Source organism: Triticum aestivum, chromosome 3D, assembly GCF_018294505.1.
Source record: "Triticum aestivum cultivar Chinese Spring chromosome 3D, IWGSC CS RefSeq v2.1, whole genome shotgun sequence".
Taxonomy (NCBI): domain Eukaryota; kingdom Viridiplantae; phylum Streptophyta; class Magnoliopsida; order Poales; family Poaceae; genus Triticum; species Triticum aestivum.
The window spans coordinates 148,467,486-148,481,205 of NC_057802.1; positions in this window are offsets into that span (position 1 = coordinate 148,467,486).

Here is a 13,720-nt window from a genome sequence, read left to right on the forward strand (position 1 = left end):
ACACTGCATATATATAGCGAATGTCACAGTCGCGGACGCTGCACGCATGTCGCCGCTATCCTCTTCCACGTTGCATGCATGGACGGCCTACCTTGCCTGCCCCTTCTAATCCATCGTCCGTCCCGAATCGCGTCGGGTCTTCCTCATCGCTGTCGCTCTCGGTCGAGAACGACTGGCCAGTTACTCGAGTAATTTAAGAATCAGCACAGTAACAATAGGCTGGAGGACTGGATGCCGCCTGTTGATCGGATCATGTATGATGATACGCACACGTGTCGCCGAGATCGGGTGATCCTCGCATGGAGCACGCTGTGTGATGAGCCAGCGCGCAGCGTACGTACGTGAATCAAGTGGCCAACTCTAATGCGCGATTGTGTTGTGTGTGTACGTTCGTCTGGATTGGAAAAGGCCCTGCTGATGCTGGGCGTAACCATATCTGCTGGACCAATGATAGGCCACAGTTGTGTATTGATATACTAGTACTAGCACTGACTGGAGGCAGTTCAGTTCAGTTGATTAATTAATCTGGACGCAAATGATGGCAGGCAGTCTTGGCTGGGTGGCGTCGAGCCAGCCGATGCATGTTGTGTTGGTCATGTGTGTACTCTCGCGATTATTATATGATTGCGATTATTATATGATTTTGTTTTGTTAATTTGTGGGTGCGACGGAACGGATCGGCTCGTCGGTCAGCTCAACTTCCGGGAGTTTGATGCGGGGGTTGGCATGTGGAGGGAGGGAAGGGGGCGTTGGCTGCCCATGTGCCGCGGTTGCGTGGGGCGCGCGGAAAATGGGGGAATGACATGGGGCTCATTCATTGGCTATTTACTCCTGGTCATTGCCTCGCTGCCGGCCGGTGTGTTGTGGCGTGGAAGACCGTCTCAAACCGACTTCGGCTCTCCCGTGGTTGCCCTGCCCCGCACACAGGAATATTTTTGGATAGGGTCCTAGTAACTCAGCCCACAGAAAAAAAAAAGAGTCGTAGTAACTCGTAAGATGATCCGGCGGCGGTGCCTCCGGTGCTCGTGGCGGCAAAATTTCGTGTTTTGACCTTTTGGCAAACAAAATCAAGATCTGATCCTGGTTTAATTTTTTTTTCAGGATTTGACTTTTTTCCTACCGCCAGGGGCTCTGGCGGTAGGGTTAGACAGCCTACCGCCAGGGTACTTATCCACGTCAGCACGCGGAAACGGCCGCCGTCCCCCTCCGTCACACCCTACCGCCAGAGCATCTGGCGGTAGCCTGTCTAACCCTACCGCCAGATCCCCTGGCGGTAGGGTCCGGGCAGTTATTTCCCCCGAAACCCCCGCGCCTCTGCCCATCTCCCCACCCCTCCCCCTCCCCCCCGTCGGCAGTTCTTCTTTTTCTCCCCCAAGTCGCCCCTCTCTCCCTCTCTCATCTCCTCCACTCCCCCCTCGGATCTTCACCGTTTGTTGATCGTTTTTGCGGATCGAGATGGCCCCGAAGAGAGAAACGTAAGCTCCTCCAATCCCTCCAATTAGTTTTTGCAAACTTGCTTCCGATTGGACGCATTATTTGCTTGAAATCCCTCATATTTTTGAACTTAGATTGGATTTTTTTTCACCTAAGATTGATTGTAGTTGTAGTTCTTAGTTCTTTAGTAACTAGTGGTATTGGATATGAACTCTAATCAATAGTTCATATGTTAGTGTGAAGATGAACCCTAGTTCATAATTTTTTTTGTTAAAAAAATTATGATGTAATGTTGATATGAGGATGAACCCTAGTTTGATGATGCATGTTGATATGATGATATGATCTAGTGTGAAGATGAACCCTAGTTTGATGATGCATGTTGATATGATGATATGAACATGTTGTTTGGAAAAAATTATTTAAAAATATGATGATATAATGTATGTTGGAGGATTTTTTTTGATATGATGCATGTTGATATGATTTGATCCATCATGTGTAGTAGATGTTGTTGGAGGAATATGCTTAAAATTTTATTTTGATATGATGCATGTTGATATGATTTGAGTTCATTTTTTGTTTATGTATGCTTTATGCTTATGGTGCTTTTGTTTATGAAATTTTATTAAGGCGGCCACCTCTTGCGGACAACATCGGCCAACGGTACTCCATGCTGGACTGGGCATCGACAAGGGTCATTGTGCCCGGTTCATAGAGAACGGACAGGTAAGTGATATGAATGAAATTTTGATCAAAGTTTTCAGATTGATGAAAATAATTTCCTAACTTTTGGCGTTCACTTTTTGACAGAGGCTCCAGCCACTGCGCATGAGGGGTCACGGGGTTCATGGGCATATGGACTACGACGATCGCTACGCGCCGTTCTTCAAGAAAGCCCGTCTGTTGGGTTTCGTGTTGCAGTTCAAGCGTCAGCCGCCGACACTTGTCCACGCAGCTCTCACAGCTCTGATTGACCGGTGGCGACCGGAGACCCATTCTTTCCATCTGCCATGCGGGGAGATGACGGTTGAAGGAAATATGCCCTAGAGGCAATAATAAAGTTATTATTTATTTCCATATTTCATGATAAATGTTTATTATTCATGCTAGAATTGTATTAACCGGAAACATAATACATGTGTGAATACATAGACAAAACAAAGTGTCACTAGTATGCCTCTACTTGACTAGCTCGTTGATCAAAAATGGTTAAGTTTCCTAGCCATAGACATGAGTTGTCATTTGATAAACGGGATCACATCATTAGGAGAATGATGTGATTGACTTGACTCATTCCGTTAGCTTAGCACTTGATCGTTTAGTATGTTGCTATTGCTTTCTTCATGACTTATACATGTTCCTATGACTATGAGAATATGCAACTCCCGTTTACCGGAGGAACACTTTGTGTGCTACCAAACGTCACAACGTAAATGAGTGATTATAAAGGTGCTCTACAGGTGTCTCCGAAGGTACTTGTTGAGTTGGCGTATATCAAGATTAGGATTTGTCACTCCGATTGTCGGAGAGGTATCTCTGGGGCCACTCGGTAATACACATCACTATAAGCCTTGCAAGCATTGTAACTAATGAGTTAGTTGCGGAATGATGTATTACGGAACTAGTAAAGAGACTTGCCGGTAACGAGATTGAACTAGGTATTGAGATACTGACGATCGTATCTCGGGCAAGTAACATACCGATGACAAAGGGAACAACGTATGTTGTTATGCGGTTTGATCGATAAAGATCTTCGTAAAATATGTGGGAGCCAATATGAGCATCCAGGTTCCACTATTGGTTATTGACCGGAGATGTGTCTCGGTCATGTCTACATAGTTCTCGAACTCGTAGGGTCCGCACGCTTAAAGTTCGGTGACGATTGATATAATGAGTTTATGTGATTTGATGTACCGAAGGTAGTTCGGAGTCCCGGATGAGATCGGGGACATGACGAGGAGTCTCGAAATGGTCGAGACGTAAAGATCGATATATTGGACGACTATATTCGGACATCGGAAAGGTTCCGAGTGGTTCGGGTATTTTTTGGGGGTACCGGGGAGTTACGGGAATACGAGGAAGAAGTAATGGGCCTCATGGGCCAAGTGGTGGAAGAGAGGAGGCAGGGCGCGCGGCCCCCCTAGCCCAAACCGGATTGGACTAGGGGGGCGGCCCCCCTTTCCTCTTTTTCCTCCCTCTCCTTCCTTCTCCTTCTCCTCCTTCCTTTCCTCCTCCTAGTAGGAGTAGGAAAGGGGAGTCCTACTCCTACTAGGAGGAGGACTCCTCCTCCTGGCGCGCCCTACAGGGGCCGGCCAGCCTCCCACCTTGCTCCTTTATATACGGGGGCGGGGGGGGGGGGGCACCATAGAACGCACAAGTTGATTGTTCCAAGCCGTGTGCGGTGCCCCCCTCCACCATAATCCACCTCGGTCATATCGTAGCGGTGCTTAGGTGAAGCCCTGCGTCGGTAGCAACATCATCACCGTCATCACGCCGTCGTGCTGACGGAACTCTCCCGCGAAGCTCTGCTGGATCGGAGTTCGTGGGACGTCATCGAGCTGAACGTGTGCTGAACTCGGAGGTGCCCTGCGTTCGGTACTTGGATCAGTCGGATCGTGAAGACGTACGACTATATCAACCGCGTTGTCATAACGCTTCCGCTTTCGGTCTACGAGGGTACGTGGACACACTCTCCCCTCTCGTTGCTATGCATCGCCATGATCCTGTGTGTGCGTAGGATTTTTTTTGAAATTACTACGTTCCCCAACAACGGTGACCCTCGAGGACTGGGAGATGATTACTGCCATGCCGATCGAGGGTCATGCACTCACCGGTCGAGTGGAGAGGACCAACTGGCAGCAGAGGGTTACCACCCTCATCGGCGACTGCCCCACTGCCAAGAGTAACCGTACATCCGGCGTGCCGTTGATCTGGCTCTCGGAGCACCGGAAGACATGCTCCCAAGGCGCAGATGAGGCGACTGTGGAGTTGTACATGAGGGCCTATCTGTGGTATATTCTCTCGGAGGTCGTGTTTCCAGACAGCTCCGGGAACTCTGCCAACTGGGCGTATTTGTTCTTCCTAGAGGACTGGGATGCAGGGTATAGTTGGGGGACCGCATCTCTCGCCTACCTATACCGTTCGGTAAGAGAGTGTCTAATTGCCTGCCTACCTATGAAAGTGTGTCCATGACATTTTGTTATATCTGATCCTCATTTGATGTTTTGCAGCTTGACGACGCAACGCAGAGGACGAGAGACAAGTCCAATATGGGTGGCTTTGTCTGGGCCTTCTCCATTTGGATGTGGGAGCGGCTGCCGGTGGGGCGTCCGGAGAAGTTGCGAAGACACCCATGGGAAGACTATAGCGAAGATGGTGACGAGACTCGAAACCCCACCGTAGCTTACGAGTGGGACGTTGCAAACTCTACACGGGCCTAAACAAGACTTCATACAAGACCTACACCAACGAGTTGGACGCTTTGACGCATACGTAGGTATATGAACTCGCTCAACACCTTTCTCTTTGATTCCACTTTTGACCGAGAGTGCAAACTTACCAATGTATATGTAATAGGTAAACTGGTGGCCGTATCGACAAGACCGACAGTGGGACTTTGATCTGAACGTGATGTGCGATGCGGACCATGGTCTCTGGCGGTGCATCGTGCCCATGATCTGTGTGTACGCCATCGAGTGGCACTTGCCACACCACGTGGCTACGCAGTTTGGGATTTATCAGCATACCCCACCGGGCCAGCCCACCGATAGCGGCGGCCACGCGCTCCACCTGTGAGCGCTTTGTTCTCCGTGCCCATGATTTCATTACGCTTATCATGTTTCTTATTGCTTATGATGATCTCATTGCGCTTATGATGATTCTTGTTGCTTATGCCTTGCAGGATGAGCCGGCAGAAGAATCAGTCGATCACAGACTGGGGAAAGGAGCATAAGACTCATGTGACGGAGTGGGACCGATGGAGGTACCGTAAAGACGTGGAGAGGAAAGTGACTGATTGGGATGCTTACCTGGGCCGACACATGAGGTGGTACGATGATGGCCAAAAGCACCGTCTTCGTCTCAGGCCTCGGTGGACGGCGGAAGACATCGCGGAGCTGGAGAGGGATGACCCCGAGGAAGAGGCCTACCAGACCGGCATCAGAGACATGCACAGTGGATTTAGGGAGTTTGCACCCCTCATCAACAGAGTGGTAAGTTTGAACCGATGGTTGTATTTAAATTATTTTATTCGTCATCATGACTGACTTATGTCGTTGCAGTCTGGTGAGCTGAACAGATGCATCTTTGAAGCCTCAGATGCACTAGCTGATCTCCCTGGGAGCGTACAATCTGAGAACAAAGTGAGGGGGACGATGAAGGTACAATTTCAGCCTCCTCGGAATGGATGCATCTTGTTCACTTGCAATTAGATGATCTGATACTTATTATGCCCTTGTTTCATTGTGAATGCAGAAGTTCATGAAGCGTTGTCGCAAGCTGGTAGGGCTGCTTGGGTGTGCTGGAGCTGGGTCAGTTGAAGCTTATCATCCTGTAGCCACACAGGGTCTCATCGGCTCATCGAGCCATGCTCCCTCGTCGTCTAGGTTGGTTGGGGAGGAGGAGGAGGAGGAGGCCACACATGAAGAAGGGGAGGAGGAGGCGGATGAGAGCAACGGGGAGGAGGAGTACGATGAAGATTATGGACCTCCACCAACTCAAACATGTCAAGCATCTCAGCTGCCGAAGAGGAATCCGAAGAAGAAGGATTTGCTGACTCCGGACCCTTTCTAGAGACCGGTTCCTCGACGGCCCAAGAAGAAGACCGAAGAGACTCGTTCAAAGAGTAACGAGGACCATACCTCCAAGAGGGGAAGGAGCAACTGACTTCGATACTTGGCTCTTTTAGTTTGGTTGAACTTCGTTTGGTTGAACTTGTCTAGTGGTTGTGAAACTACGTGGAACTATGTGTTTGCTATTTGTGGATCTATGTGTTTGCTACTATGTGGAACTCCGTTTAATGATTAGTTGAAGTTCGTTTGAAATGTTATATGCACTTCAAGTTATCTAATGTGGATCTATGTGATGCCCAAGTTTAATTGTTTAAAATTTGTGATATTGCTGTCATATTTGTGAAACTTGCTATGATATTGCTGTCATATTGAATTTGAAAACAAGCAACCAAATGAACTAGAAACAACAAAACACAGGACCCTACCGCCAGCCCCCATGGCGGTAGGGTGAACCTATCGCCAGGGCCCTTGCATATTTCATTACAGAAGCTTTATACGGCGAAAGACAGGACCCTACCGCCAGGGGCCCTGGCGGTAGGGTCAGACAGCCTACCGCCATGGGGCCTGGCGGTAGGGCGAACCTACCGCCAGGGCCCTTGCATCTTTCATTACAAAATGTTTGTACGGCAAAACCCTGCCACACCTTACCGCCAGGGGCTCTGGCGGTAGGGTTAGACAGCCTACTGCCAGGGCCCCTGGCGGTAAGGTACTTATCCACGTCAGCACGCGGTGATGGCCGCCGTCCCCCTCTGTCACACCCTACCGCCAGGTGCCCTGGCGGTAGGCTGTCTAACCCTACCGCCAGAGCCCCTGGCGGTAGCAAAAGGGTCAAATCCCGAAAATATTTCAAACCAGGGTCAGATCTTGATTTTGTTTGTCAAAAGGGTCAAAGCACGAAATTTTGCCGCTCGTGGCCTGGCACGGCGGCGCCACTATACACGTAGTACATTTGCGTAGCAACGGCGGAGGTCGCAAATGAATTCTTGGTGGGGGCTGATGGGGCTGCAGGCTGCAGCTGCGGCTGGACGACGGCGTGTTGTCATCGTCAGTGTTGCGCTGCCTCAGTTTGGCGTTGTAGACGGTTAATCTGTTCATGTAAGGTTATGGCCAAAGAGTATCACGGACTCATGTTTGGTTGCCATTAACACTTTGCCACACTTATATATCACAATTGTGGCAAATTGAAGCAAATGTTTGGTTGCAGCCATGATTATGGCATGCCATATTTTTTCATAGTAATAGTGTCATAGTAGACTATGTCGGTGTGATAGTGATGCCTGATGAGACCGTGGCTGGAGCTCATTTCCTCGGAAAAGAAGGGCCACAAATTAGTGTGGCGATGAGGCAAGCAGCTGACATGCGCCGACAAGTGGTGAAAAAAATGAGATTTTTCCAAGAGGGAAAGAACGCAAATCCTATCTGGCACTCACTAAGTCCAATAGTCGACCAAACGCATAGCCTATGTACAACGAGTTATTGGGCCGAACCATTTTTTCAGCAGGTACGTGTATCCTGATTTTGGGAACCTTCTAGAAGGTTTGCTCAGGTGTTACCGGTTTTGAGAGCCTTCTACACAGTGGCCGCGCTAACAATCAAGGCCAGTTATGTGAACAACTTAAACTTGTATATGCATGTAAACATATAGTACACTTAAAGCATAGCTAGGATTTGAAGGAAATATGCCCTAGAGGCAATAATAAATTTATTATTTATTTCCTCATATCATGATAAATGTTTATTATTCATGCTAGAATTGTATTAACCGGAAACATAATACATGTGTGAATACATAGACAAACAGAGTGTCACTAGTATGCCTCTACTTGACTAGCTCATTGATCAAAGATGGTTAAGTTTTCTAACCATAGACATGAGTTGTCATTTGATAAACGGGATCACATCATTAGGAGAATGATGTGATTGACTTGACCCATTCCGTTAGCTTAGCACTTGATCGTTTAGTTTACTGCTATTGCTTTCTCCATGACTTATACATGTTCCTGTGACTATGAGATTATGCAACTCCCGAATACCGGAGGAACACTCCCGAATAAAGGTGCTCTACAGGTGTCTCCGATGGTGTTCGTTGAGTTGGCATAGATCAAGATTAGGATTTGTCACTCCGATTGTCGGAGAGGTATCTCTGGGCCCTCTCGGTAATGCACATCACAATAAGCCTTGCAAGCAATGTGACTAATGAGTTAGTTGCAGGATGATCCATTATGGAACGAGTAAAGAGACTTGCCGGTTATGAGATTGAGCTAGGTATTGAGATACCGACGATCGAATCTCAGGCAATTAACATACCGATGACAAAGGGAACAACGTATGTTGTTATGCGGTTTGACCGATAAAGATCTTCGTAGAATATGTAGGAACCAATATGAGCATCCAGGTTCCGCTATTGGTTATTGACCAGAGACGTGTCTCGGTCATGTCTACATAGTTCTCGAACCCATAGGGTCCGCACGCTTAAAGTTCTGTGACGATCGGTATTATGAGTTTTTATGTTTTGATGTACCGAAGGTAGTTCGGAGTCCCGGATATGATCACGGACATGACGAGGAGTCTCGAAATGGTCGAGACGTAAAGATCGATATATTGGACGACTATGTTCGGACACCGGAAGTGTTTCGGGAGGTTTCGGACATATACCGGAGTACCGGGGGGTTACCGGAACCCCCCGGGGAGTATATTGGGCCTAATGGGCCTTAGTGGAGAAGAGGAGGGGCGGCCAGGGCAGGTTGCGCGCCCCCTCCCCCTCTAGTCTGAATTGGACAAGGAGGGGGGGGGGGGGCGCCCCCTTTCCTTCCTCTTCTCTCCTTCCCTTCCCCCTTCTCCTAGTCCTACTAGGAAAGGAGGAGTCCTACTCCCGCCCCTTGGTGCGCCCTCCTCCTGGCCGGCCGCCTCCCCCCTAGCTCCTTTATATATGGGGGCAGGGGGCACCCCATAGACACAACAATTGATCTGTTGATCTCTTAGCCGTGTGCGGTGCCCCCTCCACCATAATCCACCTCGGTCATATCGTAGCGGTGCTTAGGCAAGCCCTATGTTGGTAGCATCATCATCACCGTCATCACGCTGTCGTGCTGACAAAGCTCTTCCCGAAAGCTCCACTGGATCTTGAGTTCGCGGGACGTCACCGAGCTGAACGTGTGCTGAACGCGGAGGTGCCGTACGTTCGCTACTGAGGATCGGTCGATCGTGAAGACGTAGGACTACATCAACCGCATTGTTATACCGTGTGACGCCCCCGATTCAATCGTACACTAATTATACACGCAAACATGTACGATCAAGATCAGGGACTCATGGGAAGATATCACAACACAACTCTAAAAATAAAATAAGTCATACAAGCATCATAATACAAGCCAGGGGCCTTGAGGGCTCGAAAACAAGTGCTCGATCATATACGAGTCAGCGGAAGCAACAATATCTGAGTATAGACATAAGTTAAACAAGTTGCCATAAGATGGCTAGCACAAACTGGGATACAGATCGAAAGAGGCGCAGGCCTCCTGCCTGGGATCCTCCTAAACTACTCCTGGTTGTCGGCGGCGGCCTACACGTAGTAGTAGGCACCCTTGGTGTAGTAGGAGTCGTCGAAGGTGGCTTCTCACTCCTGGGCTCCAGCAACTGGTTGCGACAACTCAGAAGAGCAGGCTGGAAGCAGACCTAGCCTCCCTAATACAAGAGCAGGCGTTCCAGTCCAATCCGGCGCGCGCCGCTCAGTTGCTGACATCACGAAGGCTTCGGCTGATTCCACGACGCCGGTTGCCCATATCTTGTCCCACGTGGCGGTTAGTGCGTATAAGGTCAATGACCCAACTCAGATCAAATACCAAGATCTCGTTAAGTGTGTTATTATGAAGTAACCGCGGACGCCGACCAGGGCCAGGCCCACCTCTCTCCTAGGTGGTCTCAACCTGCCCCGTCGCTCCGCCACAAAGGTTCACTCAGAGGGCCGTCGGGACAAATGCCCTTTCAGCCCCCAATCCGTGAATCACTCGCGGGTACTATACGAGCCGACCCGACTTTAGCCACCACACGTATCATATAATATGTATATAAGTATAAACCCGTGATCACCTCCCGAGTGATCACGGCCCGATAGTATAGCATGGCAGACGGACAAGAATGTAGGGCCACAGATGGAATACTAGCATCCTATACTAAGAATGTAGGATTGCAGGTAAAGGTAACAACAGTAGTAGCAAGGACAGGCTATGCATCTGGATAGGATTAACGGAAAGCAGTAACATGCTACACTACTCTAATGCAAGCAGTAGAGAGAAGAATAGGGGATATCTGGTGATCAAGGGGGGGCTTGCCTGGTTGCTCTGGCAAGAAGGAGGGGTCGTCAACACAGTAGTCGATCCCTAGTAAAAAAATTCTCCCAGTCAAAGAAAACACACAATAGTCGATCGGGGCACCAGCAACGACGTCAGTCTCGTAGTCTACCGGAGAGAAGAGGGGGAAGAAACAATGAATACAATGCAAACAGATGCATAACAATGCATGACATGACAATGAGCGTTGCTAGGGGTGCCCAAACGCGGTAGTAGGTGATACCGGCGAAGGGGGGAAACATCCGGGAAAGTATTCCCGGTGTTTCGCGTTTTCGGACAGATGAACCGGAGGAGGAAAGTTGCGTGTTTGCTATGCTAGGGATGTGTGGCGGACGAACGGGGTGTGTATTCGGATTCGTCTCGTCGTTCTGAGCAACTTTCATGTAGAAAACATTTTCATCTGAGCTACGGTTTATTTTCTATGTTTTTCTAAAGTTTTAATCATTTTCTGAATTTATTTATCTATTTAATTCTAACATTATCCAGAATAGTGCCTGCTGACGTCAGCATGACGTCAACAGTCAACAGGGCGTTGACTGGTCAATCTGACGTGTGGGTCCCGCATGTCATACTCTATTTATTCTAATTAGGGTTTAACTAATCTAATTACTGTTTAATTAACAATAGTTAATTAGGTTAACTAAACATGATTAATTAAGTTAATTAATTTAGTTCGTTAATTAATTAATTAACTAAATTTATCTTATTATTATTAATTTTTAATATTTTTTCCTATAAAATCGTTCTGGGGGTTCGGGGCCCCACATGTCATAGGGCCAGCGGGCCTTAACGGGCATGGTGCTAACGGGCGGCGGTGCAGGCGCCCAAACGAACGCGTGCCCGAGGGGCACTAAGCACGCACGACACACGCCGGCGTCGGCGGCGGCCAGAGCCAGGGGAGGCGGCGGAGGGGGAGATGGCCGCGACGGCGGACGTGGCTGCGGCAGGGCGCAGCAGGGCGGTGGCGCGCCAATGGCGGAATGCACGGCGCGACGCAGCGGGTGGCCTTGAAGGAAATATTCCCTAGAGGCAATAATGAAGTTGTTATTTATATTTCCTTATATCATGATAAATGTTTATTATTCATGCTAGAATTGTATTAACCGGAAACTTAGTACATGTGTGAATATATAGACAAACTAAGTGTCACTAGTATGCCTCTACTTGACTAGCTCGTTGAATCAAAGATGGTTAAGTTTCCTAGCCATAGACATGAGTTGTCATTCGATTAACGAGATCACATCATTAGGAGAATGATGTGATTGACTTGACCCATTCCATTAGCTTAGCACTTGATCGTTTAGTATGTTGCTATTGCTTTCTTCATGACTTATACATGTTCCTATGACTATGAGATTATGCAACTCCCGTTTACCGGAGGAACACTTTGTGTGCTACCAAACATCACAATGTAACTGGGTGATTATAAAGGTGCTCTACAGGTGTGTCCAAAGGTACTTGTTGAGTTGGCGTATTTCGAGATTAGGATTTGTCACTCCGATTGTCGGAGAGGTATCTCTGGGCCCTCTCGGTAATGCACATCACTATAAGCCTTGCAAGAAATGTGACTAATGAGTTAGTTGCGGGATGATGCATTACGGAACGAGTAAAGAGACTTGCCAGTAACGAGATTGAACTAGGTATTGAGATACCGACGATCGAATCTCGGGCAAGTAACATACCGATGACAAAGGGAACAACGTATGTTGTTATGCGGTTCGACCGATAAAGATCTTCGTAGAATATGTAGGAGCCAATATGGGCATCCAGGTTCCGCTATTGGTTATTGACCAGAGAGGTGTCTCGGTCATGTCTACATAGTTCTCGAACTCGTAGGGTCCGCACGCTTAACGTTCGTTGACGATATAGTATTTATGAGTTATGTATGTTGGTAACCGAATGTTGTTCGGAGTTCCGGATAAGATCACGGACATGACGAGGAACTCCGGAATGGTCCGGAGATAAAGTTTGATATATGGGATAATAGTGTTTGGTCTCCGGAAGGGTTCCGGAATTAACCGGAAGGGGTTCCGATGTTTCCCGAAATGTTTGGGTACGAGAACACTTTATTTGGGCCAAAAGGGGAAAGCCCACGAGGCTTTTGGAAAGCGCAAAAGGAAGTTTTGCGGAGACCAGAGGCTAGACGCCAGAAACCCTGGCGTCTAGGGGGTAGACGCTGGGAACCCTGGCGTCTAGCCCTGGAGTCCGTGTAGGACTCTTGCCTTTCGGGCAAGACCGACTTTGAGGAGGTTTTTACTCCAAGTTTCGACCCTAGGGCTCAACATATAAATAGAGGGGCAGGGCTAGCACCAAAGACAGATCAAGAAACACCAAGCCGTGTGCCGGCAACCCTGCCCCTTTAGTTTATCCTCCGTCATAGTTTTCGTAGTGCTTAGGCGAAGCCCTACGAAGATTGTTCTTCACAACACCGTCACCACGCCGTTGTGCTGCCGGAACTCATCTACTACTTCGCCCCTCTTGCTGGATCAAGAAGGCGAGGACGTCATCGAGTTGAACGTGTGCTGAACTCGGAGGTGCCGTGCGTTCGGTACTTGGATCGGTCGGATCGTGAAGACGTACGACTACATCAACCGCGTTGTCATAACGCTTCCGCTTACGGTCTATGAGGTTACGTAGACAACACTCTCCCCTCTCGTTGCTATGCATCACCATGATATTGCGTGTGCGTAGGACATTTTTTGAAATTACTACGTTCCCCAACAGTGGCATCCGAGCCAGGTTTTATGCGTAGATGTTATATGCACGAGTAGAACACAAGTGAGTTGTGGGCGATACAAGTCATACTGCTTACCAGCATGTCATACTTTGGTTCGGCGGTATTGTTGGATGAAGTGGCCCGGACCGACATTACGCGTATGCTTACGCGAGACTGGTTCTACCGACGTGCTTTGCACACAGGTGGCTGGCGGGTGTCAGTTTCTCCAACTTTAGTTGAATCGAGTGTGGCTACGCCCGGTCCTTGGGAAGGTTAAAACGACACTAACTTGATGAACTATCGTTGTGGTTTTGATGCGTAGGTAAGAACGGTTCTTGCTCGGCCCGTAGCAGCCACGTAAAACTTGCAACAACAAAGTAGAGGACGTCTAACTTGTTTTTGCAGGGCATGTTGTGATGTGATAT